This window comes from Mesocricetus auratus, unplaced genomic scaffold, assembly GCF_017639785.1.
Source record: "Mesocricetus auratus isolate SY011 unplaced genomic scaffold, BCM_Maur_2.0 Super-Scaffold_100043, whole genome shotgun sequence".
NCBI lineage: Eukaryota > Metazoa > Chordata > Mammalia > Rodentia > Cricetidae > Mesocricetus > Mesocricetus auratus.
The window spans coordinates 2937462-2964804 of NW_024429220.1; the positions used below are offsets into that span (position 1 = coordinate 2937462).

A 27343-nucleotide genomic window follows, 5' to 3' on the forward strand; every position below is an offset into this window, starting at 1 on the left:
CACTCAGGATGGTTTCTTCTGGTGTCATCCATTTGCCTCCAAATTTCAAGATTCCATTTTTTTTTCTGCTGAATAGTACTCCATTGTGTAGATGTACCACATTTTCTCTATCCACTCTTCGGGTGAGGGACATCTAGGTTGCTTCCAAGTTCTGGCTATCACAAATAAAGCTGCTATGAACATAGTGGAACAGACATCTTTGTTGTATGAATGGGCATCTTTTGGATATATGCCTAAGAGTGGAGTTGCTGGGTCTTGTGGTAGGTTTATTCCCATATTTCTGAGGAATCTCCATACTGATTTCCAAAGTGGCTGAACCAGTTGGCACTCCCACCAGCAATGGAGGAGTGTCCCCCTTTCACCACATCCTCTCCAGCATAAATTGTCATTGGTGTTTTTGATTTTAGCCATTCTGACAGGAGTGAGATGGTATCTCAGAGTTGTTTTGATTTGCATTTCCCGGATGGCTAAGGATGTTGAGCACTTTCTCAAGTGCCTCTCAGCCATTTTGGACTACTCTATTGAAAACTCTCTATTTAGTTCTGCAGCCCACTTTTTAATTGGGTCCTTTGGTGTTTTGGAGACTTGCTTCTTGAGTTCTTTGTAAATTTTGGAGATCAACCCTCTGTCAGATGTGGGATTAGTGAATATTTTTCCCATTCTGTGGGCTGCCTTTTTGTCTTGCTGACTGTGTCCTTTGCCTTACAGAAGCTTCTCAGTTTCAGTAGGTCCCATTTATTAATTGTTGATCTCACTGTCTGTGCTACTGGTGTTATGTTCAGGAAGCTGTCTCCTGTACCAATTCGTTCAAGGGTACCACCCACTTTCTCTTCTAAGAGGTTCAGTGTGGCTGGATTTATATTGAGGTCTTTGATCCATTTGGCCTTAAGTTTTGTGCATGGCGATACACATGGATCGATCTGCATTCTTCTACATGCCAGTCTCCAGTTATGCCAGCACCATTTGTTGAAGATGCTTTCTTTATTCCATTGTATATTTTAGCTTCTTTGTCAAAGATCAGATGTTCGTACTTGTGTGGGTTAATACCCGGATTTTCAATTCGATTCCATTGGTCTACCTGTCTATTTTTGTGCCTGTACCAAGCTGTTTTCAGGACTATAGCTCTGTAATAGAGCTTGAGGTCAGGGATGGTGATGCCTCCGGACGTTGCCTTGTTGAACAGGGTTGTTTTGGCTATCCTGGGTCTTTTGTTTTTCCATACAAAATTGATTATTGTTCTTTCAAGGTCTGTGAAGAATTGTGCTGGGATTTTAATGGGGATTGCATTGAATCTGTAGATTGCTTTTGGCAGGATTGCCATTTTTACTACATTGATCCTACCTATCCAAGAGCATGGGAGATCTTTCTACTTTTCCTATTTGTATCCCCTTTATCTCCTTTTGTTGTCTTATTGCTGTAGCTAAAACTTCAAATACAATATTGAAGAGATATGGAGAGAGTGGACAGCTTTGTCTTGTTCCTGATTTTAGAGGAATTGCTTTGAGTTTCTCTCCATTTAGTTTGATGTTAGCTGTTGGTTTACTGTATATTGCTTTTATTATATTCAGGTATGTTCCTGTTATCCCTGATCTCTCTAGGACCTTTATCATGAAGGGGTGCTGGATTTTGTCAAAGGCTTTTTCAGCATCTAGTGAGATGATCATGTGGTTTTTCTTTCGCAGTTTGTTTATATGGTGGATTACATTGATAGATTTTTCATGTTGAACCATCCCTGCATTCCTGGGATGAAGCATACTTGATCATGGTGGATGATTTTTCTGATGTATTCTTGAATCCGGTTTGCGAGTATTTTATTGAGTATTTTTGCGTCGATGTTCATGAGGGAAATTGGTCTATAGTTCTCTTTCTTAGTTGTGTCTTTGTGTGGCTTGGGTATCAAGATAATTGTAGCCTCGTAAATAAAGTTTGGCAGTGAGCCTCCTGCTTCTATTGTGTGGAATACTTTGAGGAGTATTAGAATTAGCTCTTCCTTGAATTTCTGGTAGAATTCTGCACTGAAGCCATCTGGGCCTGGGCTTTTTTTGTTTGGGAGACTTTTGATGACTGCTTCTATTTCATTAGGGATTATAGGTCTGTTTAGATTGTTTATCTGCTCTTGATTTAGTTTTGGCAAGTGATATCTATCCAGGAAATTGTCCATTTCCTTTATATTTTCAAATTTTGTGGAGTACAGATTTTCAAAGTATGCCCTGATGATTCTCTAGATTTCCTCAGAGTCCGTTGTTATGTCCCCTTTTTCATTCCTGATTTTGTTAATCAGCATGCTCTCTCTCTGTCTTTTGGTTAGTTTAGACAGAGGTTTGTCTATTTTGTTGATTTTCTCAAAGAACCAACTCTTTGTTTCATTGATTCTTCTCAGTGTTTTCCTGGTTTCTACTTGATTGATTTCCTCCCTCAATTTGATTATTTCCTGGCGTCTGCTCCTCCTGGGGGAGTTTGCTTCTTTTTGTTCTCTAACATTCAGCTGTGCTATTAATTCTCTAGTATGACTGTTCTCCAGTTTTTTCATGTGGGCACTTAATGCTGTAAACTTTCCTCTCAGCACTTCTTTCAAAGTGTCCCATAAGTTTGTGTATGTTGTGTCTTCATTCTCATTGAAATCGAGGAAGTCTTTAATTTCTTTTTTTATTTCTTCCTTTACCCAGGGATGGTGCAATTGTGCATTTTTCAATCTCCATGAGTTTGTAAGGTTTCTGCGATTTGTGTTATTGCTGAATTCTAATTTTAATGCATGGTGGTCTGATAAGATACAGGGAGTTATTCCAATTTTTTTTGTATCTGTGGAGATTAGTGATGTTTCCTATTATGTGGTCAATTTTAGAGAAGGTTCCATGTGGTGCCAAGAAGAAGGTATATCCCTTTGTATTTGGGTGGAATGTTCTATAGATATCTATTAAACCCAGTTGGGTCATAACTTCTATTAGTTCTTTTGTTTCTTTGTTAAGTTTCTGTCTGGAGGTCCTGTCTAGCAGTGACAGTGGAGTGTTGAAGTCTCCAACCATTAGTGTGTGAGATTTTATGTGCATTTTGAGCTTAGTAGTATTTCTTTCACGAATGTAGGTGCCTTTGTATTTGGGGCATAGATGTTTAAAATTGAGACTTCATCTTGATGTACTTTTCCTTTGATGAATATGAAGTGTCCTTATTCATCTCTTTTGATTGATTTTAATTTGAAGTCTAGTTTGTTAGATATTAGGATTGCTACACCCGCTTGTTTCTTGGGACCATTTGATTGGAAGATCTTTTCCCAACCCTTTACTTAGAGGTAACGTCTGTCTTTGATGTTGAGATGTGTTTCTTGTATGCAGCAGAAGGAAGGGTTCTGTCTTCGTATCCATTCTGCTAGTCTGTGTCTTTTTATAGGCAAGTTGAGTCCGTTGACACTGAGGGTTATTAATGACCATTGATTGATGATTCTTGTTTGTGCTTGATTTATTGTTAGTGAAGTTATTTTGTGTAGTTTCTCCTCCCTTTTTCTTTTGGTGTTTTGTAGAGTGGGATTATATCTTGCCTGTGTCTTTGTGAATGTAGTTATCTTCCTTGGATCTAGGTTTTCCTTCTAGCACTTTCTGTAGAGCTGGATTCATGGATACGTATTGTTTAAATCTGGCTTTGTCATGTAATATTTTGTTTTCTCCATCTATGGTAATTGAGAGCTTTGCTGGATATAGTAGTCTGGGCTGGCATCCTTGTTCCCTTAGCGTTTGTAGGACATCTGCCCATGATCTTCTGGCTTTCATCATTTCAACTGAGAAGTCAGGTGTAATTCGGATAGGTCTGCCTTTGTATGTTACTTGGCCTTTTTCTTTAGCTGCTCTTAATATTTTTTCTTTACTATGTAGGTTTGATGTTTTGATTATTATATGGCGAGGTGACTTCTTTTTCTGGTCCAGCCTATTTGGTGTTCTGTAAGATTCTTGTATTTTCAAAGTCATATCTTTCTTTAGGTTAGGGAAGTTTTCTTCTATGATTTTGTTGAATATGTTTTCTGTACCTTTGAGTTGTATTTCTTCGCCTTCTTCTATACCTATTATTCTCAGGTTTGGCTTCTTCATGGTGTCCCATATTTCCTGGATATTTTGTGTTAAGGATTTGTTGGTTTTGAGATTTTCTTTGGTTGATGACTCTATATCCTCTAATGAGTCTTCAACACCTGAGATTCTCTCTTCTATCTCTTGTATTCTATTGGTGATACTTGCATCTGTAGTTCCTGATCGTTTACCCAGCTTTTCTATTTCCAGCATCCCTTCATTCTGTGTTTTCTTTATCGTTTCTATTTCAGCTTTCAATCCTTCAACTATTTGAGTTGTTTCCTTCATTTTTTTTGGTTGTGTTTTCTTGGTGCTCTTTAGATTCTTTGAGAGATTTGTTTATTTCTTGAATTTTTCCCCCATTTCATGGATTTTTTGTTTGTTTTTTCTTCAATTTCTTTAAGGGATTTCCTCATTTCTTCTTTGAGGGTGTCCATCATCTTCATGAAATAATTTTTAAGGTCTGTCTCCTCTCCTTCGTCTATGTAGTCCTTTTCAGGTCTTGCTGGTGTTGGATCCCTAGATTCTGGTGCGGTCATGTTGGTCTTTCTATTGCTGAGTGAGCTCTTATTCTGTCTTCTTCCCATCTCTTCTTCCAGTGGATGCTGGTGGGGTCTTTCTGTCTCCACTGGTCTCCTTCCTTCCTGAAGCTGAAGCTGGACTAGCTGGGGTTTGGGGCTTGGAAGATCTGATGTCTTTCCTGAAGCTGGACTCGCTGGGGTTTGGGGCTTGGAAGAGCTGATGTCTTTCCTGTGTGGGCGGGTCTTCTGAAGCTTGACTCGCTAGGGCTTGGGGCTTGGAAGAGCTGATGTCTTTCCTGAGTGGGCGGGTCTTCTGGATGCCTGGAGCGGCCCGAAGATCAAGGGGATGGTAGTCGGGCGCGGGGGGATCCCAGCTGGAGACCCAATCTCACCTGAAGCTGGGCTTGCTGGGGTTTGGGGTTTGGAAGGCCAGAAGAACATTTTCATAGTGTTGACTAAAGAATAGGAAAAGCACAGTGCTGGATGCAATTCCAAATAACTCCTCACTGGTGAGCCAAAAACTATCCTTCATCTTTCTATAAAGTAGCTGCTCTGTCCCTGCCTCTGGGTAATCTTGCAGGGTCATTGGCAATCACTGCATGGTTATAACTGAGCCTGGGAAATACATAAATACAAATTCAAAGACATTCTTCTAATGGCATTCAGTGAAGCACCACGCCTTATATTGTGTATAGAGGGCAGTCCAGGTTCTCCTGCTGAAGCTCCTCACCTGATAGTGCCTGGAGAGCTAACTGCTAGAACCTCATCAGGGGTCTTTATTGGAACCATCCCCTCAGAAGTGACCAGCTGGCTCACATGCACTCAGCACTATGTGTCCCCAGCATCAATCAATTCCAGCAACTAATTGTGGTGCATTTTGCCTCTGAGCATCTCCCAGCAACCAGAAGGAAGCAAAGCTCCAGGGGAGACTACATCCATAATCAACATTTTCACATTGATCTTTCCTTCTTGCTACCCTCTTGTTCACCTGAGAACATTTTACAAATTAATCTTGTCCACTAAAACCCTTGTCTTCTGTTGTTTTCCAGTAATTTTCACTAAGACATGCAGGTACCATTGCAATTTTAATCTGGATCTGAAAGGAAAAAGATAAATGGAAGAGATGGTGCAGGGGGAGAAGGATGGAAGAAAGCACTCCCAAGGCTTTGGAATGAACTATGCACTGAATACAATCCCATGACATATTTTTGATGTATTTGAGTCTTCCTCCTTACCTTTACAATGACAATGATATTCCACGTTTCACTTATAATGTCAGTGTTCCCTTTAGATGAAGGAGATTTTGCTTGATTCCTAATGTTTTTTTTTCTACTGCTTTTTCTTAGATGCTGATTTTTAACAGAAAACAAAGCTCTACATAAGTCTACCAATTTGTCACTTTCCACCTCTCTATCTCTTCCATTACTAGCATTAAAACCATGGACATTTTGGAAAAGTTGAATGAATCTCAAAATATAAGTTACCAATTTTTTAATCAAAGTATTACAAAAATATTGTTTGATTGAGTCCTTCTATGTTTGTTCATATCTTAACTGATCATTCTACAGACAGGAAGCATTTTGTGAGAATCACCTTTGAACTTTAGTGTACCTCTTAGTGATGGGTACAGATTTAATAAGATACAATTTGTCTCTTTTGACTTGGTGCAGAGCTTGTCTTCATGGCATCAGAGCCATATGGAACTATCACCTCCAGAAGCTAATATTTTCTTGGTAGCTGTTAGTAGTTAGGTATATTCAAAGCTTATTTGCTTTAAATCCATTTTTCAATATTTAAAATCTGTGTAATACTGTTTATGTCAAAGGCTTTATGGAAACCTAATGAAATAAATACCTTTAGTACAGTAAATCTTGGATAACTATCCTTTAGTAGACACAACCATATTGTGTGCAACATTTAGACTCCATCATCATCATAAATCAGTTATCAGACACATAAAGATAAACAAAAGAACAAAGTTCTTATATTTCCCCCAAAGTGTAAATCACAGTAAATAGATGCTTATTAAAGGGTAGCCAACATCCAGCACAAAGGTTTTCTTGTTTATTAAAAGGAGTAAAGGATAGCCACGATCCAGCACTAATGTTTCCTTGTTTATTAAAGGGACCCAACAAGTTTTAATAGTAAGAAAATAGCCATCTCTAGCAAAAACTTAATTAAAAGAAAGACCATAAATTTAATCAATATCACTTTAGCCATTGTTTTCTGCAAAGACATTGAGCTATACTAGTAATTTGCTTTTCTCAGTGAAAATTTGCCTCACGTCCTTCATTCAAATGAGAAAAATGTAGTTACACCATAGAATTAGTTTTTAAAAATTACAAATCTTTACATAAATCTATGCAGAAATTACACAGAGGAATTGAATTTATATTTTAGAGAAACTGTGATTTCTGAAGTTGACAAATGGAAATTGCAAAAAAATAGAGACAAAATCAGTAATGAAATCTGATAATGAAAGTAAGTAGAATGAACAGGGCAAGACAGAACCCAAAATCAAACAAAACATGAATCTAGAAGAATTATTCCAAACCAACAGTGGAAAAATTATCATTGGTATTAAAGAATAATAAGACACAATTTTGAGAATTCTTCATAAAATTTCATGTCATTTTGAAAATGGGTATGATTACAAATTTCTTTGTAATCATGTCTGGATTCTGATTTGTGGGACACGTTCTCCATTCCATCTGACTATTATCTTTCGTCCCCCTCTTCCCCTGGGTTCCTGGATCTCCAACAGGATTGACCTGGTAGAGACCTCCAATTTAGACTTTATCTCTGCATAACGTTTGCCTGTTGATCTCAGCATCCACTCCCATCTGTTGCCAGAGGAAGCCTCTATGATGACTTCTGGGCAAGGCACCAATCTGGGAACATAGCAGAATGTCATTAGGAATCATTTCATTGATTTGTTGTTTAGTCTTGTTTGGTTTCACCCTAAGTCTCTGGGCTATCCAGTCTCTGGTTCCTGGCCATCCAGGTAGCATAAGGCATAGCCTCCTTCTCTTGGTGAGGACCTCAAGTTAAACCAAATAATGGTTGGCCACTCCTACAAGTCCTGTGCCACTATTGCCCCAACACACCTTACAGGCAGGAAGGATTGTAGGTGGTGGGTTTGTGCCTGGATGGTTATCCTGGATTCTCTTTCCATAGCCTGCAGAGTACCTAAGAGAATGAAGGGATGAAGGCTCCAAGTCCATACCAACTCAACCTTTAAACGTTTAAAGAGCTGCGTGGATGTTGTTTTCAGAAATGGGGCCCCACTCTCAGTTTTCAGAGAATGAGCTTCCATCCTAGCATCACATTTCATTGTTTATGAATCTGCACAGGACCTGCTTGGCCAACAACTCCCACCACTGGAAGCCTTGCCTGACTACAAGAAATGGCCAGTTCAGACTCTATATCCACTAGTGAGGAGTCCTCACGAGGGTCACCCTTATAGATTCCAGGAAGATTCTGCTACATTACATTTCTGCATCATTCGCCAAATGCCCCCCCAATTCTATCATTCTCTCCCTCCATCCCCCACAACCCAGTCCCTCCTGTTCCCATCCCTTATCCTCCTGAACCCAGTTCACCTACAGAATCTATTTGATTTTTCCTTCCCAGGAAGATTCATGCTTCCCCGTATACCTAACTTAAATAATATTCACTTATGAATGGGTACATACCATATTTATCTTCCTGGGTCTGGTTTTTTTCTAGTTACATCTATTTGCTAGTTTCATGATTTCATTTTTTGACCACTAGGTAATAACCCATTGCTCAAATGTACCACATTTTCTTAACCCATCCTTCAGTTGAGGGACATCTAAAAAATATGGAACACTTCAAGAATTTGTACTGCTGGAGTTTTCTTTCCAGCCTAGTTCTGCCTAGCCCCAATAAACATACAAATACATATATTAATTTAAAAACTATTGACTTTTCACATGGCCTAGGCTTACCAGAGAATGCCTGGACCTGTTACACCTTTGGTCACTACATGGTGTCTCTTCCTGGCAGGCTCTCCCTGCCTACCTATCTCAAAATTCTCCTCATCTCCTAGTCCTGCCTATCTTTCTGCCTCTATTGGTCAGTGTTTTATTCATCAACTAATAAGAGAAACGTACATACAGAATGACATCCCCCATCAAATTTGTGTCTTCCTTGCATAGGGGCCATGTTAATCTCTGAATTATTTCAATTTTAGGATATGTGCTGGTGAAGTAAATAGAACTTCTTATTCTTACACAATAATCTTCAAAAAAAATTTCCCAGTAGATACCATGCCTAGAAACTAATTCTCTTGACCACTAATGCATTCCTTTTCAGTAAAGAACATGCTGTATGAATCATCATACGTCTCAAAGAGTGACAATGTATTGAATTTGAAATGTGTAAACAGACTCATGCTTCTGTCCACATAGGAACGTGACATCTCTGAATTGTTTCCTCAAAAGTCACTGGGCAATACACTGTGAATTGTTCTCTGTCACTCCCGGATCTGTCCTTCGAGCCTCTGGCTCTTAACTCTCCCACTTTTACAAGCAGCATATGGTTGATAAAATTAGGTACAAAGTCCCAGAAACAGACAACAGGTACTTAACAGCAATAACAAAAAAAACTGTATATAAGAATGACGAGTAAACCCAAAAGGCATGCACGATATGACTAGGAGAAGGGGATGTGAACACACAATGGAATATCATGTCATAACCAGTAAAAATTTCTAATCAATAAGTCACACAATAGCCAATGTTTATAAGAGGTTTGGAAAATTGAAGTCTCACACATTGTTGATAGGAACATAAAATGGTACTGCAATAATAATTTGGAAATTTCTAACATATTAAACATTTTTACCACATCACCACAATTGCAGTTCTATAAATGAAAACAAGACTTGTGCTCAATGACCATAGCTGCTATATTTGCATTGGGCAAAAATTTAATATATCCATCAACTGGAAAATAGAAATAAAATATAGCATATACATTTAGAAACATGACTTAGAAATATTAAAGTGTAATACTAGCATACAAAATGGATTGGTCTTTGAATCATGGTAAGTGAAAGAAACCATGTATACAGGATTAGATACCATGTTATTCATCACATGAATTATAGTAAAGGCAAACCTTTTGTAGAAGAAATCTGATGTTCTCCAGTAACCAGGACCTGCAGCATTGGAACCCAAGCTTAGGGCAACTCCAAAGAGATGTCGTGGAGTGAGAGAAATATTTTATATATCTATTGTTGTGGTAGCTACTTGACTATACATTTATAACAATTCATGCTACTGTAATCCTAAAAGTCAATGACATTTCTTGAAAATAAATCATATTTCAATGGTTAAAAATACAAGTTATTGACAAATATTTAGTGCAATTATCTACATACTAATATTCATTAATTTGCATTCAAATAAATAATTTATGTATTATAATACTAAAATAATGAGCTGTATTTAGAACACTTAGAATCTCACCCTCAAACTCTAAATAGGTCCGTAAAACTCCTCACATGAAAATTATTTTACCTGGTGGCTTTTCTGGTATTGAAGGTAAGGTGGGGAACCAGATGAATACACTGTGAAGGAAGCCAACTATAGAATTACCATGCTATAGCTCACATGAGAAATTAAGAGTCTCTACAGGCTTGATTTGAAAGACTGTTTTGATTTTTTAAATTATTAATGACTTTCATGATTACTTACTTGCTTGCCTGTGTAGGCATTTACCCTTGGCATATATCCTGCAAAGTCATTCTATTCTGAGTCATGTGGTCTAAATGATGTATTTTAAGACATTTATAATAGTTATATTAAAATTTTAAATGCTTTCTTTTGAGTCAGAGTGACACAAGTAACCATTATTGCCAGCCGTCAATGAAAATTAACAGATTGTTGTCACTTGGACCAGTGTTATTCTATTTCTGTTTCCTCTCACTTTGCTAAAAAAGAAACTATAATCTATCTTTAAAGTCACAGGCTCACTTTCTCTATTCAGTACTAGAGATGAAACCTAGGCCTCAGTTCTTAGGGAAGCATTCTAGCAGTAAACTAAATCTCCAACCACAAAACAGATAATTGAAAGCAATGTCACTACAATCCACCTTATATTTCATTCTCTTACCAAACCAAGCAAAGCTACCTGAACTGGGAATTCAGAGGGTATGTTGTTTGAATGTGAAATGTCTGCCTTGTGATAATGTCTTTGGACACTTGGTTTCCAGTTGGTATTACTGTTTATGAAGTTATGGAACCTCTGGAAGGTATGTCATGGGACTTTAACAGTTTATTGCCTGTCCTCACTTACTTTCTGATCTGTTTCTTATGTGTAGAGGAAATGTGGGCAGCAAGGTTCCAGCTCTGGTCATGTGCCTTATTAGTCTGATCTCATGTCTTTCATGCAGTAATACACTGTTTCCCTCTGGAACTGTAAGTAAAAAATAAGCCCTTTTCTGCCCTAAGGTCCTTTTGTCATTGTGTTTTATCACAGCAACAACAAAAAATAATGAAGACAGATGAATTCTGATAGAAAGCTTCAAAGGAAAACAATCTATGGAGTTCAATAGAATAATCTGAAATAGATAGTTTTGTCCACGAATCAGTGGGGGTAGACTCGTTTCCAAAGTACAAAGCTTACTTCACTTTACTCACTTCCAATTCAACTAGCATTCTCTTTCCATCAGAGAAAGGTGAAGAGAAATACACAAGGCTGAGCCAATTCATGGGCAATCTATTTGAATTCTAAAAGAAAGGCAACTGTTACCAAGGGTTCTTGCAAGAAGGGAGCAGGCACTTCTTTATAACAGTGGGAAAGCATGGCATTAAAATTGCAAGATATAATGATATCACCCATGATAACAGCTAAGTAGACTGGTGAGTTTATCACTTACTAATAGTTGTTATCTATAAATTCAATCTAGAATGATTGACTTAGTAAAAATGTGGCTTCTAAAGATCAGCAATACAGTAGCCAAAGCTAGACCCAACTTCTTCTTACTTATACTTGTTCCTTATAATAAACTAGGCTAAGTGTTTGAGTCTATTGTAGAGAATGTGAGGTACATTGTACATATAACAGCAAATGGACTTGAGCTTCTTCTAATGTCATACTGCTATTTAATGAAATTGAATTCATATTGCAATTGCTTCTGGGAAGTTTGCCTTCTGTTGTCTTTGTTCAGTACATGTCTTCTGTGGCATTTAGCTATTTTGATGAACTACAGTTGTTCTGTATACCGACTGTACAACACTGGGGGCTCAATTCCAGTTTACTGTATCATAACAGCTCCAGAAGGTGTTTTGTGTGTCTCTAACATAATGCTCACCACTCATTCAACAACTGTCTGATAAATAAATGGTGTCTGAACCAATTTAATATTTGGAAGGAAACTAATGGGGGTTACTCATAAGGAAGAGTCAAGCTTGGGAGATAAGGGGCTTAGCAAATAAGTCCAAATAGATGAGGAAGGTAAAAAAAATGAGGAAAGACAAAGAAGAATCTGGAAGCACGATTTCAGCAGATGATAGCTGCAACGGTAAAGAAGGAGGGCATCTCTGTCAGACCTAAAACTTAGAAAAAGCTTTTGGGGACTATGTAAAGAACAGTTTGGATTAAGGTGAACTAAGATATAGGAAGACTTTGCAGCAATGACACACAAGAAAAAAACATGGTATCTAAAAAAAAATAGTAATGACAGTGGTGATGGGACACAAAGGAATCAGAGACTTGTGTTGCTAAGGAGTTAATATCATTAATTTAGCAGTTGTTGCATCATTATAACTCTATATAGAGACAAATTTTTCTATATTAGGGAAAGACAATTGAAATTTGCATTTAATGTACCCAAGTAAAAGAGAGTGAAAGCAAGAGTGAACACCTAAGCGGGAAACAGGAAAAGGATGATCAGGAAGGAAGGAAGGAAAGGAGGGGAGAAAAATAAAGGAAGAAGGAGGGGAGGAAGGAAGGGAGAGAACTAGGGAGGAAGGACAAAGGAAGGAAGAAAAAAGGGAGAGGGAAAAGGAAGGAAGGAAAGAAGGCAGGGAGGGAGGGAGAGAGGGAGAGAGGGAGGGAGGGAGAGAGGGAAGAAGGAAGGACCTTTGACAATTTGCAATACACCCTACTCCAAACCGCATTGGGCTCTATTCCATTTCCTCTCTGTAAACTGGCCCCCAAATTGTTAACTGATTGGGAATTCTCACCAGTGCACTTAAAAGATGTGAGGTAATAGGGGAAGAGTACAGTTAGAGTCACAGGGTTTAGTGAGCACTGAGGACCTGAAAACACAGGTCTGCTTGTCCCCATCATCCCCAACACATTACACAATTTCTTCTGAAGATCACTCTTCACTTTTTAAAATCTTGTCTATTTTTCTTATTTTCTCTAATCTTACTACCTACTTATTTTCTTAATTATAACTTCATTGTATTTAATTCACAAATAAAAATATCGCAGTCATGTTAAGGAAGTCACTCAAACACTCCTCAGTCCAATTTTGTGTATCCCAGGGGACTATAGAGTTCAGGTGGCTACTCTAAGACTGTGGAGCTTTGCTTAGGGTTTTATATTTTTGTTATTAATCATTATTTTATTAATCTATCCACCACAACAAAGAGATAAAAATCATAGCTTAATATGAGGAATAATAAGAGGAGGAAATACCCATTTTTCTGCATTTGGGTGACCTCACTAATATTATACTTTTTGAGTTCGTAAATTTCCCTTCAAATTTCATAATTTAATTTTCTTTGCAGCTAAGTAATATTCCACTTCTAAATTGTGCAATATATTTAGTATTCATTCATTTGCTGATAGACGTTTACTTTGGTTCTATTTCCTTTCTATTGTAAATACAGCAGCAGTAAATGTAGATGTACAAACAAATCTACAGTATTTTGAAGACTTCTCTCTGGGTACATGCCCAGGAATGAAATAGCTGAGTCACATGCAAGTTTTAGTTTTAAATTTTTGAGGAATCTCCAAACTGATTTCCATTAAGGCTGTAGTAATTTGAGCTCCTACCAGCAGTGAAAAGGATGTCTCTCTTTCTTCACATCTTTCAACATTTGTTGTCAGGTTTCTTCTTGATACTGATTCTGATTGGACAGAAGTAGTATCTCAAAATAGTTTTAGTTTGCATTTTTCTGATGACTAAAGGGCATTAAAACTTTCAAAAATAGTTATTAGCCACATATGTTTCCTCTTTTGGAAAGTGTTCATTTAAGTATCTCATTTGTTGATGGGTAGCTTTATTTCCTTGGTGTTTGTTTTTTCCAGTTTCTTTGTAAGTTCTAGATACTATCTAATTGCCATAAGTATAGCTGGTAAAAATCCTCTACCATTATATGGATCACATTGTTTTCCTTTGCTGTGCAATGATTTTAGAATTTTACATAGTTCTATCTGTCGATATTTAGGGCCAGTTTCTGTGCTAGTGGAGTGCAATTCAGAACACCCTACTTGGTGTTTTGAGTAGCACTCTCTGTGGTTTCTTCTAGCACATTCAGATTTGGGGGGGCATTATATTAAGGTCTTTGTTTGATTTGTATTTGATTTTTGTACAATGTGTAAAATATTGCACTAATTTCATTCTTCTGTGGGTACATACCCAATTTTGCCATCACCATTTGTAGAATAAACCACTGGACTGAAAAGGGAACCTTAATGAAGAAAATGCTCCAAACAGGTTCACCTCTAGGAGAGCCTACAGGGGTACTTTCAGGGTGAATGATGGATGTAGGAGGGTCTATGTCATTAGGTGCATTGCCACATCTGGGCATTATTACCACATCTGGACAGGTGGCCCTAGGTTGTAAGAGAAAGCAGGCTGATCAAGTAGTGGATAACAAGTGGTCGATGCTTTAGTCTCCCTCCAAGTTCCTGCCCTGACTTTCTGCCCTGACTGCCCTTCACAAATGACTTTAAACTTTAAGGTGAAATAAATCCCTCCCACTCCATAAGTAGCTTGTGGTCCTGGTTTTATTCAGTAACAGAAAACAAACTAGGATGACTGTTTTCTGTTTCATGTTCTTTCTTTCTTCCTTTCTCACAATTATGTGTTCATGGTTTTGCTGGTTTATTTCTGAGTCTCCTATTCTGTTCCACCATGCCTAATTTTCTGTATTTATGGCAGCATCAAAATATCTTCATCATTAAAGCTCTGAAGAATAATTTGAGGTCGTGTATTGTTTTACCTCCAGCTGTGTTCTCTCTCTTTAAGATTGCTTTGACTATTTGTGGTCTTTTGTGATCCCATGTGAATTCTTGAATTGTTCCTTCCAGATGTGTGAAATACAACATTGGAATTTTGATGGGGACTGACCATATTAAATCTATGGGTTAGTTTTCATGATACAATCATTTTTGTGATATTAATTCTATCAATACAGGTATATTAAAGGCCTTTCTATAATCTTGTGTCTTTTTAAGTGTCTTGAAGGATTTATACATAAGTGAGTGTTGAAAACATTATTAATATCTTAAGATCCACCACATGAAAATATTAGATTTCACTGATATGTATGTGAGAAAGGGCAACTAACAAAACTTTTGATAGTTTTCTTTGCCATTTATCATAACAACAACAATATAGGGTTGTCACATATGTATATGTGTATACACAAACATACACGTACTTTTCTTTTACAAATGTGGCATTTTTTTCTTGAAGTCATCTACCCTTCCTGGTCTATTCATTGGGACCTTTTCAGTATCCATCTTCCTGAGAGGGTTTCATAGCCCTGAAGGAGGAGTTGTGGTCATTGAGGTCTTAGGGCACATCTCTGATCTACTGGAAAAAATCTGACTTCATCTTTTCTCCAGGTTCTACACTGGGAAGGAGCATGTGATTTGTATATATTGTAACAAATAACTGTAAGATTAATCATCTAGTACAGACTCCTTCTCAGCTTTGGAGTCTATAAGTTCGGCCCATGATTGTGGCCTAACGTGTTTCCAATAACTCAAATCCATGAAAGTAAATCCATAGGAAAAAAACAAAGAAATATCAAATATCCTATAACTGCTTTTAATTGCATAACAGTTGTAGTAATCCACATTAATAAAGATAAGGTAATAGAATGGAAACATACTATCACTTTAAAAAATCAGTGAAAATTGGTTATGTAAGTAAAGAATGCTTAACTTCTTCAAAATATGTAGAATCCATAAACAAACATGTAGAAAATAAATATATCATAGAGTTAATAATTCATAATTTATTAAATCAGATTATAGAAGCTGTTAATTTTTATATCATCTTTTATATTCTTGTCAACTTTACAATCAATGCATATTACCTACTATTTAAATATATATAGGAGAATTGTAGGCCAGAGAGAAATCTAATTTCAGGCCATGCCTCTCAAATTATGTGAATTTTGGATTGCTTTTCTTTCAATCCCAATGCCTCCTTTTCTACTTAAAATATGCAAATTGATGGCGGCTGTCCAGAGATCCAAAGCACCATAAAAATTCATGACATTATCAGAACTTTTTAAATGAAAATCTAACAGTTAATTAAGTGCATAATACATATGTATGAGTATATTGTATTTTTTAATAGAACACACAGCTGCTTGGTACAGGGTTGAAATACCACTTAAAATGTTTAATCCTATGCTAATGATCTAAAGAGAAAAGGAAGTGGCAGGCAATAACATTTTGCTTTAATATTAAATGTTCTTAGTGCCACTGGACTCCTCACTATTTCAATATTAATTTAAAGTATTTTCTGTTGAAATGGCGTCCTTCACTATAGTAGTGTTCTCAAGTCTTAAATTACCTTCAACGAAGAACTTTGAATTGCTGACTTGAAGAAACAAAATAAAACAAACAAATAGAATAAGAAACCAACAAACAACAAAAACTAACTCTTGTCTTCTATGTCGTCAAAATTGTGTAATGGACTGGATGCAGTTAGCAGTGTTTTGTATAAAGTGGAGACATTCCTTTCAGTCTCCCAAGAAATGTCAGGTGACCTGGCCAGCCTCTGCCTGCCAGCATATGTCTTCTCTCCATTTGAATACAAAAACCTCAGACAGAATTGGATAGATCTCCTGCCATGAGCCTTCATCCTTCCATGTAACTCCAGGAAATTTGACTCACTGCTCTGCAGCCAGCCTGGCCATTTCCTCCTATCAGAAAACAACCAATGGGAACACCGTTTGCTTCAGTCTCTTTGAGATTGTAACTTTCCAGACATGTGGTCTTCTTCTTGGAAGAAGGAACTCGAGGATGATTTGATTCAATGTTTTGGGTGCCAGCATTTTCCTCCAGCTTTTCTGTTCTGCTTCATTTCTCAGAAAGAGGGAAGAACTGCTTCCGTGAGCTACTGGACTCTGTGATAGCTTGAGACAGTTTTCTTCCTGCAGTCTAAGTAGAGGTCTCTGTCCCAGAACCTCTCCTCCACTAACTAAAGTGTAACAGCAATGAATTGTAATATAAATTAACAACTGTATAATCTGGGTTCTGACTGATTTTTGCCCCCTTATTTGGAGTTTTATATCCCTGACAAAAACACTTAATATTTGTGTTTCAAAATTTGTCTTGCAAAACGAATGTTAATAGTACCTAAGTCATGGGTATAGTAAGAATCAAATTGAGTTTATACATACATATAGGTGACACATATAAATTTTTATATAATGCCACAAACAGTACCTTGTATGCAGTAAGGAAAGCACTATATAAATGAAATATTGTTAGCTCTATTAAAGCATATAAAATTTCTAAACACAAAGTGATACTTTCAAAAATTCTAGTTCTAGGCTGAGGCAAGAAAACAGCAGTGAGTTCAAGGAGAATTTTTGTTAGCTTGAGATTCTATCTAAAAGCAAAATGCAAATATCCTAGTCCAATTGTCAGGAACACTGGGAAGGCATACTCAAAATGAGAAGACACCTTAGGAAGAAAGAGCCTGCCTGAGCTTGCAGTACCTGGGCAAAGTTGACCTAGGTGTCAAGAAATTAATTAATGAGCAACAGCAAGGATAGAAGGGGAATTTGCCAGGATGTTCTTGGTAAGGGGCATTTAGGCTCAAGCTGTGGTTTGGCACCAAATTCAAATCACCTTAGAGCTTGTCTTCACTTTTGAGATCTCCAGAGGATGTGAGAGATAAAAATGCGTGGACTGACTCAGAACAAACACCATTAAGAGTTTATTTACTGGGCAGAAAGCTGTTACCTTCACACCTCCAGCTGGGATCCTGGATGAGGGTCTGGCTGAAGGAATGCTCCTAAGGAAAAGCAACAGTTATTTCAGACAGCATTTCAGATGAAGGCTTAATGACTCCTTAGGCTTCAGCCAACCTCTGACTCAGTTCTGAATAGTGTGCTAGCAGGTGGTGAGACAGCTCCTGGAAATGGCTAGGCTCTTGGCTTTATTCCAGTTGCAGTACTATAATTTTGTGCCTACAGCAAACCTTTCCCCAAATTACACCCACACTATAATCAGCTGCAGAGGCCTTTTGTGACTATTTATAAAGGGCACGCTTTAATTCACCCTTATAATTTAGCTGGAAGCATTTTCTGGAAAAATTTTAACAGCTATGCAATGCAACACTGCTTTTATTAAGTGCACGGTCCCCTTTATAAGTGGAGAATATGCCACAAAGCTTTGAAATGCTAATTAATACAGTTGCCACCAAATTCCTCCGTAAAAATCTAACATCCCTCATTTCTCAGCAATTGCAAACAATCTACAAGTGCCTCTGAATTGTCTTGGCCTATGCTTGACCTAAACCAAACATTATAATGAAATCTGCAGAGATTGCCCATGTAGCTGGCAAATCTGTCACAGGAGGTATATGGCGTTCATGCACATTTCCCAGTACTAGAGTCCCTGGACAGTGGAGATCTGGAAAACCTGTTAAACTGTACATTCTATACCAGGATGAGTGGAATGGAGCTAGAGAGTCTGTTTCTAACAAGCTGGTGGCACTTGCCCGAGCAGACCACTGTGAATAGTAAGAGCTGGTGTCAAGATGGTAGTATCTGGGGAGAACTGTGCATTTATGTAACACATTGTGAACAACTGCATCAACAAATCCTTTTGGTGGTGATGAAACTCTGATTGAAGTTGAAACTGGGAAAGCGACCTTCCCACTGTCAGTCTTGATCATCGTTTCATTATAATCAAAAATAAAGAACAAATATCCATAGACTCCTAAAAATCAATTCACAAATCATCAGAGCCTCTGTAGCTGTGCAGATGACACAAATGCATGTATTTCTGAATGTAGCTTATCACTGTACTAAGGACAAAAACTATTCCCCAATTTAAATTTGAGCTTTCTATTGCATTTTATTTATTCATGTTTTGTGAGTGTAAGTGTGTAGGATACAGCATGCACTTGTCATGGAGCCCTAGTGCAGGTCAAAGGAAAACTTGAGAGAGTCTGCTCTCTCCTACCATGGGATCTGGTGACAGAGTCAGATCACCAGGCTTGTCATCAAGTACCCTGGACCTATGAGCAGACTTGCCAGTCATTCCTTCCCATTTAAGACAGGGAAAATGAGACGTCACTCATTGAAAAAAATAACTCCCTTTCCCTAACCCCCCTTGTCAATAAAGTGAAAAAATTCAATAAAATTATTTGATTTCTTTCTAGCTCTACACTGTTAATATATAACATACCTAATTATTTTAAATTAATGTGTGACACTTGTCTTCAACCTGGATCATGTGTTAACTGCTTACAACATTATTTCTTTGGTTATCCAAACACACTGAAATGAACGACAGAATTATTTTCTTGTAATTCGTCTGTGTATTATCCCCATACAGTAACAACAGATTAAATGAACAATTTCAAATGTTTAAAGAGAAAGTAACACTTGCAATTGAAAATGGCTTACCTACTAATGGCTCTGGGTTTATTTTGTAATTATTTCATATTCTGATGCAGAAACTCAATTTTCAAACTACATTATCATGCGACAATTGAATCATGAAGCTGAAAAGAACACTGAAAGTTTTCAACGCCATTGTCTAGAAAGTTCTCTTTGAGGACAAGCAGTGATGCAGCATTTTATAGTTGCACGCCAATTCACTGAGCACAGCCTTCACAAATTGCAGCACTATTTCTACTCTTTTTGCTGAAGATCAGAGCATTTTAAGTGGTTTTCTTGACTGGCAAAGAGCCTTTTCAGCTTGAATGGAGGAAGATTTAGAAAAAGAAAACACACCTATAGTAATTCAATGTAGTCTAATTTTAATTATATCACTGTTATCTATTTTATGTATCTCCAAAAATTCTATTTTAACCACTTTGCCTAGATACCTTTTTATATCAATGATAAAGCAACACAAGAATATAAAGACAACATTTTGCTGGATCATTAATAGTTTTTTTGTATTTATACTAGGGATATTAAATGTAGCAATTAAGGTTTATTATATTTGCTTAGATGAATTTTTCACATTTTTTACCTTTTTCCTAGCAATAGTTTCATATTGATATAGAGGCCCCATGCTCAGCAGTAAATGACCAATACAAAATAAACTCAGTGGTGGTTTTATAGATTTTTTTTCTCATGCTGCTTTTGGGTAGGGCATCTTTCATTCTTCTGGTCTTTTGCTCATATATTAAGGTATTTTATTTTGCCTTTTTATGAGTTTTGTGTGTGTATATGTGCTCCTTGTATTCCTTTTGTTAATTCTGATTTGTTTTTTGTTTGTTTCTTTGTTTGCCTGTTTGGATGGGTGGGGCAGCGGGAAGGATCTGGGAGGAGATAATGGGAAACCATTATCAGAGAACACTACATAAAAATGATTTTCAATAAACATTTCAAATATTTATTATTTGCTTTGTATCAAGAACATTGTGAGTTTTCTCCTCTAGCTGCTTATATCTATTCTTTATAGTTTTCCATGTGAGAATCATTTTTGTGGTTTTGATGAAAAAAATTTCTGGAAAATTTTGCATCTCTGTATTTCTTCTCTCTCTCTCTCTCTCTCTCTCTCTCTCTCTCTCTCACACACACACACACACACGCACACACACACACACACACAGACTCACATTCACACTGACAAACCTAAAAAATTGATATGCAATCTGGATGAATTGACATTAAATTTAAAAGGACATTTAAAAATAACAGTGATAATCTGGAAAATATTTAAACTTTGAAGGTCACGACCTTCATTTCTTACACAATTATGCGGCCTCTTGAATGGAACATTCATTCAATGCATGGCACAGCCCAGTCAAGCTGCTGAGCTTTGGGATAGCCACACCATCTTGGTGTATGCTGAGCCAGGACAATGAAACACAGTATTCTCATTTCCTGACCTTACGTGTATGATTTCTTTCTCTCATAACAGCCATAAAGACACTACGGAGGGGCTGAATTACAGTGAAAGCCATGACTCCATTTATTTTTCTTGTTCATTTCTCACTCTCGTGATATATTTGGAAAGTTTTCCTCTAAGATCTTCAGAGCCTTGTCAACCATTCTTCCCTAAGACTTGTCACTTTTACAGAACACTTCTTGGAGGGGTTGTGAAGCGTTGTGTTTTCCCATCACTGTGTTCCTTACAGAGAGCTGTAACTGCCATTCTGAAAGCAAAATGAAACACATGTATTAGTTGTATTTTGGAATTTGATAAATCGTTTCTTTCCCTGACTCATAATTAATTCATTTTGATTTTAAATATGGAGCCACTTGTGCCTCTGCAGTAACAGTTTCTTGTAAGTGGAAGCTTCACCTGCTTCAAGATGGTTTGTAAGGGTCAGCTGTGACCATGTTAACTCACAGTTTGGCCTTCACAATTAACAGTTTAAGAGCCAAAAATAAAATTCAACTGCATCTTCCAGCATTCTTTGACTAAAGGTGTTTGAGATGTAATAACCTCTTAATTTTTCTTCTCTAAAATTTCTAAACAGCATAAAAAGGAGTTTGAGATCCAGGGAAAGACATTTCTAATTCCTGACAATGTATCCCCCCTCTCCACAGGATTTGAGTATCTAAATATTTCCAAATATACCATGAATAGTCTTAGGGCTCATCTCTGCTAAAACAGCCTCAATCTATGTTACCAGCACCTCTGAACTAAAATACTTTTACAAAAGGTCATCCTGCAGGCCGTCAAGCCTATTTCCCAGACCTTCCTTCATAGCAGAGTTCAGCAATGACTTCACATGCTAAGCTGAACAGACTGGCCTTTCCATGGTCCTGTAGTGCAAGCAGTTGTAGAGCTGGAGGCCCTCCACTCAGGCTTCTGAAACAGAACTGCATGGCTGAGCCCAATATAAAGCACCTTCCTCAGGGCTCATCACTGGTTACTCACCATCGTTTATGGATTCTCTAACAGAAATCTAAGCAATAGTGGAGAGAGTACCTTAACTGCTCTTCCCCTTATATGCCTTCATCCAGTAGCTGATGGAAGTAGATGCAGAAATCCACAGGTAGGCTCTAGGCTGAACTCCTGGAGTCCAGTTGTGGAGAGGAAAATGCAATAATATGAGCAAAGGGGTCAAAACCATAATGAGGAAACCCACAGAAACAGCTGACCCAATCAAACAGGACCTCACTGACTCTGGACTGACAACTGGGGAACCTGCATAAGACCAAACTAGGCCCTCTGAATGGGGGTGACTGTGTGCCTTGGGCAGTTTGTTTGGCCACTGGAAGTGGGACCAGTATTTATCCCCAGTGCATAAACTGACTTTTTGGAGCCCATTCCCTATGGGGAGATACCTTGCTCAGTCCAGATACAGCAGGGAGGTCCTTGGTACTGCCTCAAGTGATGTGATGGACTTTGGTAATTCCCCATAGGAGGTCTCATCCTCTCTGAGGAGGGGATGGGAGAAGGTAGGAGGAGCAGGAGGATGGGAGGGAGAGGGAACTGGTGTTGGTATGTAATTAAGATTGTTTTAAAAGTAAAAGATTAAGAAGAAAAAAAAGAAGATTTAGCTTGTGAGCTCTACATTCAAAAATCTAATCTCCATGTCTTTATTATGTTGTTGCTTTTGGCTAGAAATATCCTATACACAATAGATTTGCCTACTAGAACAGAGCGTAGGTATCTTGAATACCAGGTATCTGTTGTGAACTTATTCTCTTGATTGATTTTGATTGTATATTAGAATCACAAAGAAGTTTTAAAAATCTCATTATCTGGGCCACAGTAAGACACATTAAGTTATCCTGGACAATAGATTTCAGTAGTTTTTAACCTTTTCAGGGATTTTGTTGTATAGTCAAGGTTGAGTAAAAAGTAGTAAAAAATTTATCTAATTCTTTCCCTTAAAATCTAAGCCTCACACTGCTATGTTAGCCACAATTTCCATTTTCTGACTAAGACTATATTTTCCACCTTAGTCATGAGAATATTGTCAATGCTTTTGAAATCCATGGCCTTATTAATATGCTGTATTTTAAAAAATAATGGTTGATAATGCATCTTTCCTTCATTTCACAAAGTACTATACAAATCAAATATTTCATTCATTGAAATCTATATTGATATTCACAGTATATGAACTGTACAGTATAATTATCACACCCACAAAATGAATTCTGCACTGAACTCCTTCAAATAGTTTCATGTAAAAATATACTTCTCTGCATGCATATTATATACTAAGAAGTTTTCTATTCTAAACATGACCTTGAAAACTCAAGAAAATGGCAGCAAGAGAAAAGGCCTCATGTAATCACCAATTCCGTTTCCAAACTGCTAATCTTATTTGTGATCGAAAGAATATATATGATTGTGTATACCATGTTTTGAAATACACACACACACACAAACATTTTGACACACACACACACACACACACACACACACACTGTGGAATGACTCAACTGAGCTAGTTAATATATACTTTAGCTTGTTTCTTTAAATGGCTCTGTTCAAAGTTTCAAAAGTAGGTTTCTTCCTTACTGATGTTACTTTTCAAATTTTTACACATATTCTTGGGCTTAGGGAAATAGTGGAAACTGTCACCTGTATGATATTGTGAGGGCAGATACACGTCATTATAATTTTTTGAAACCCACAGAATGTAGAATACAATCCTAATGTAAATTATGGATTCAGCAAATTAAAATGTATTAAGATCGACTTAATAGTTAACACTAATTCAAGGTGTTAAAATAGGTGAAGTAAATGACAGGGAGCAGAGCACAGGTTGTATTCTTTGTGTGTTTGTGTGTGTGTATGTGCAAATTAAAATTGTGTTGTTGGTATTTATTTTGTTTTACTCTAAAAGGTAGTCTTTTCTGTCATTTTTGTACATGATCCCACCATGATGGAAAATTTGTAATGAGGTGACAACGAGGCACCACCCTGTAACACTCAGCTATAAGAAGTGGATGGTGAAGCTGAGAAACACAATTTCTAGTTGTGCTTCTAGGTGTAAATTCCTACCACAAAGAGTGAGCTATTTAGCCTTCCTATTCTAAAACACATTCTCTATCCTTTAATTCATTCATGGAGAATGATTAACTTTCCTTCTCAGCACTCTCAAAATCCATCTCATCATCCCGTTTTTTTCACTTAAAACTTAACCTTATTTTCATAATACTCTAGGCATGAAACAGTGTTGCTCTTGGAAGAAATTGAAGGCATATTATTAGTATTGCTTTCACTGTTATAACAATGACTCTTCTGGTAAGTGTTATTCAAGTGCAGGTAGGAACAAAAATGTACCCACAAAAATATCATACATGGGACAAGGAGGTTGTTCAAGTGAATAAAGTATTTTTTAAAAATGCAGACCCAGCCAGGTGGTGTTGGCGCACGCCTTTAATCCCAGCACTCAGGAGGCAGAGACAGGTGGATCTCTGTGAGTTTGAGACCAAGCCTGGTCTACCAAGCGAGTACCAGGAAAGGCTCCAAAACAATGCAGAGAAACCCTGTCTCGATAAAAACCAAAAGAAAAAATGCAAACCCAAGGTTGGATTCCCAGACCCATGTAACATTCTAGGAGCAATAGAACATGCCTGTACTACCAGTACTGGGAATGCAGAGACAGGAAGATCACTGGAAATTTCTGGTTAGTTAGTCTAGTGGGATAAGTGAACTTCAAGTTCATTGGGAGGCCTAATAAGATCAAGAACAAAATGAAGGAAGACACCAGATATAGATATACCTGTTCGCATACATGAACATGTACATGCTCTACACATGCCATATATATAAATAATGGCAAAGAATATTCAGTTTAAAATATTCTATTTCTTTTACATCTAGATTATTTTGATATTTTCTTTAAGTACTCTAAAATATATATGACTAGTCAAAATAAAAATATTCTATGTGCCGGGCGGTGGTGGCGCACGCCTTTAATCCCAGCACTCAGGAGGCAGAGGCAGGCGGATCGCTGTGAGTTCGAGGCCAGGCTGGACCGACAGCCTCCAAAACAATACAGAGAAACCCTGTCTCATAAAAAAAAGAAGAAAAAGATATTCTATGAAAGATTATCTTATATTATTATAATATTATAGTTATTATTTTTGATGAGAATGAGAAAATCCTGGGTGTTTATGAATCTTGTCAATATTCCTGTAAGAGTTTGTGCATTAAACAGAAAAGATTAATGTAATCTTGAATTTACATTAGGGAATTAATCAAAGAGCAAAGCATGAAAAAACAAAATAGTAACAACACCTAGACCTCACATTTCAAATCAGATGCAGGGTGAGAATTTAGAAATGGTCCCTGATGCTATCTGTAGTAGGAAGACTTGTGGTTGTGGGGATCAGGCAGTCACCTGCCCCATCCCTAGAGCACGGAGTGTATGCACCTTCTGTTCCTTCTCCTTCCCTCTCGCAGCAGCCCTGTGCTTCATCCTAAACATTCTGCCCTTCTGCCTGAGGACTACAGAGACGGATGCTGTCAGTGGGTCTGGGGTCTGCCTTCTAGGCTTCTCAGTGCCAGGATCACAAAGCCAGCCCCTATCCCTACCCGTATCCTCAGCTGCTGCTACACTTCACCCACAGCTGAGCTTCAGGATTGCCCCTGAGATTCAATGACAGTAATTTATACCCTGATGGCTTTGATGATAATACTAAGATATCAGCCACAGCACCATATTCAGATGTGTTTCCATGACTGCACTTTGCTCACTCGTGAGTAAAAGTGCAAACACTGTTAGGCTATTAATGATTCGGGCTGATCTTAAATTTGTTTGTGTGCACATGCTGATGATCCTCAGAAGGCCCCGGAACAAACCCTCACACAGATATATGGACTGCCTTTGGATTTGCAGCTGTTGTTTGAAGGACTCGATGCCTTTCATGGTCCCTTTCCCCTCTCCCATATCTACCCAGCATCTTCTCTTGGCAAACTCATTCCAACTACTTACCTAGTTCATGTAACTGTGAGGCTTCCCAGAAATCTGTGGCCATTTCAGTCTTCTACAAGGCTTCAACAGAAAGGCAATGACTTGGCTACTGCTAGAAAGAAAGGACAGAGAGAGAGAGAGAGAGAGAGAGAGAGAGAGAGAGAGAGAGAGAGAGAGAGAGAGAGAGAGCGAGCGAGCAGCAAAGGGTGATGGGGGAGGGAGAGTGCCAAATTCCTTTTACTTCTTTATAAAATTATTACTTTTTAAAAAGGAATATTTCAGAAACTTGATCCAAGACCTAGTGTGCTGGCCAAAGTGAGGCTGTAATTACAAGCACTATTATTTAAGGAAGTACATTTTCTGGCTTGGGTTATGTGCTTTGTCCAACTAAGATGAACGACAACATCTTAGTAGGTAATGAGTTCAGAAACAACTTCACAATTTGTTCTTGGCTTGATGACCAGAGGTCTTGGGGGTTTGTAACACCCTGGGAAAGCTCTTAAGGGAAAAAATGCAGGATGCCGCATGAAAACAGACCACAGTTTCTCAAGCAAGGGGAGGAATGCCATTTCTCCCGGCTGCCAATACTTGTGTTTGTTCCTGTTGATCTCAGAAATAACCATCGAGGACTTCCAGTGGCTGTTTAGGAAATGTGCCAAAGACTTTATATCCCCTGAAAAAGGAAGAGAACAAAACTCAGTAAAAATGTAATTTATACGTAAAAGCACAGTGATGTAAGAAGACATAATAGGAGCTCTGAGATAATCCACTTGCCTTGTATGTGTGAAGCCCCAGGTGTGATCCCCACCACAGCCTCGAACAAAGAAGAAGCAAGGAAGAAAATGCACCTGTATTCTAAAAAAAATCAATCTTTTAATGTTTTATAAATGCATGGCCACCTGCCACACCACACAACATGTACAAGCACGGAGATAAGCTGGTTTGTATATAAAAACTCAAACACAAACACAAAAGCTACCCACCAGTTTAGTGAGATTTTACATTTCAATATTGTCAGAGGAACAAATTCTACCAAGTTTCAAATGACATACTGGGAAGCTTAGTTGCCTAGGTTCTTTCCAAGGTATGTAGTTTCATGAATGTTGAATGATACGTTTTTAATTTTAGCATCTTGCCTCAGTCACATCTGATATACTATATAAATATATAATATAATATTTATATTATATTATATATAGTAATGAAAGCAAACGAGGAACAAGGCATGAATCTCTGATTAGATTTCATAATTTCCTTGTACCCTGGGCTAGTTTCCAGTTTCCAGCCTCCCGGCCAGCAAATGAAGTTTAACTATTGTTCTCTAACTTGTTGGGTGATCCAAATGTTATTCCTGAAACATTATCAAAGGTGTCAGCAGCACCAGTGAGAAGAATGACGGTGTCTCAAATTCCCTTGATTATCTGGATTAACCATCAGATATTTACTCCCTTGGGTCAATG

General features: G+C 37.7%; 1 long non-coding RNA gene and 1 other non-coding gene across 2 annotated transcripts; both read right to left on the reverse strand.

Moving 5' to 3' along the window:
* Window positions 1-8709: 8709 nt before the first annotated feature.
* Window positions 8710-8816, reverse strand: LOC121135855. The gene has a single exon (XR_005872977.1). It is a non-coding gene; the product is annotated as a U6 spliceosomal RNA (small nuclear RNA).
* Window positions 8817-20941: 12125 nt separating this feature from the next.
* Window positions 20942-26071, reverse strand: LOC110342909. Its single transcript, XR_002385082.2, has 3 exons — window positions 25905-26071; window positions 21932-22018; window positions 20942-21149 (listed from the first exon to the last, which is right to left on the reverse strand). It is a non-coding gene; the product is annotated as an uncharacterized LOC110342909 (long non-coding RNA).
* Between the last annotated feature and the right edge of the window lie 1272 nt (window positions 26072-27343).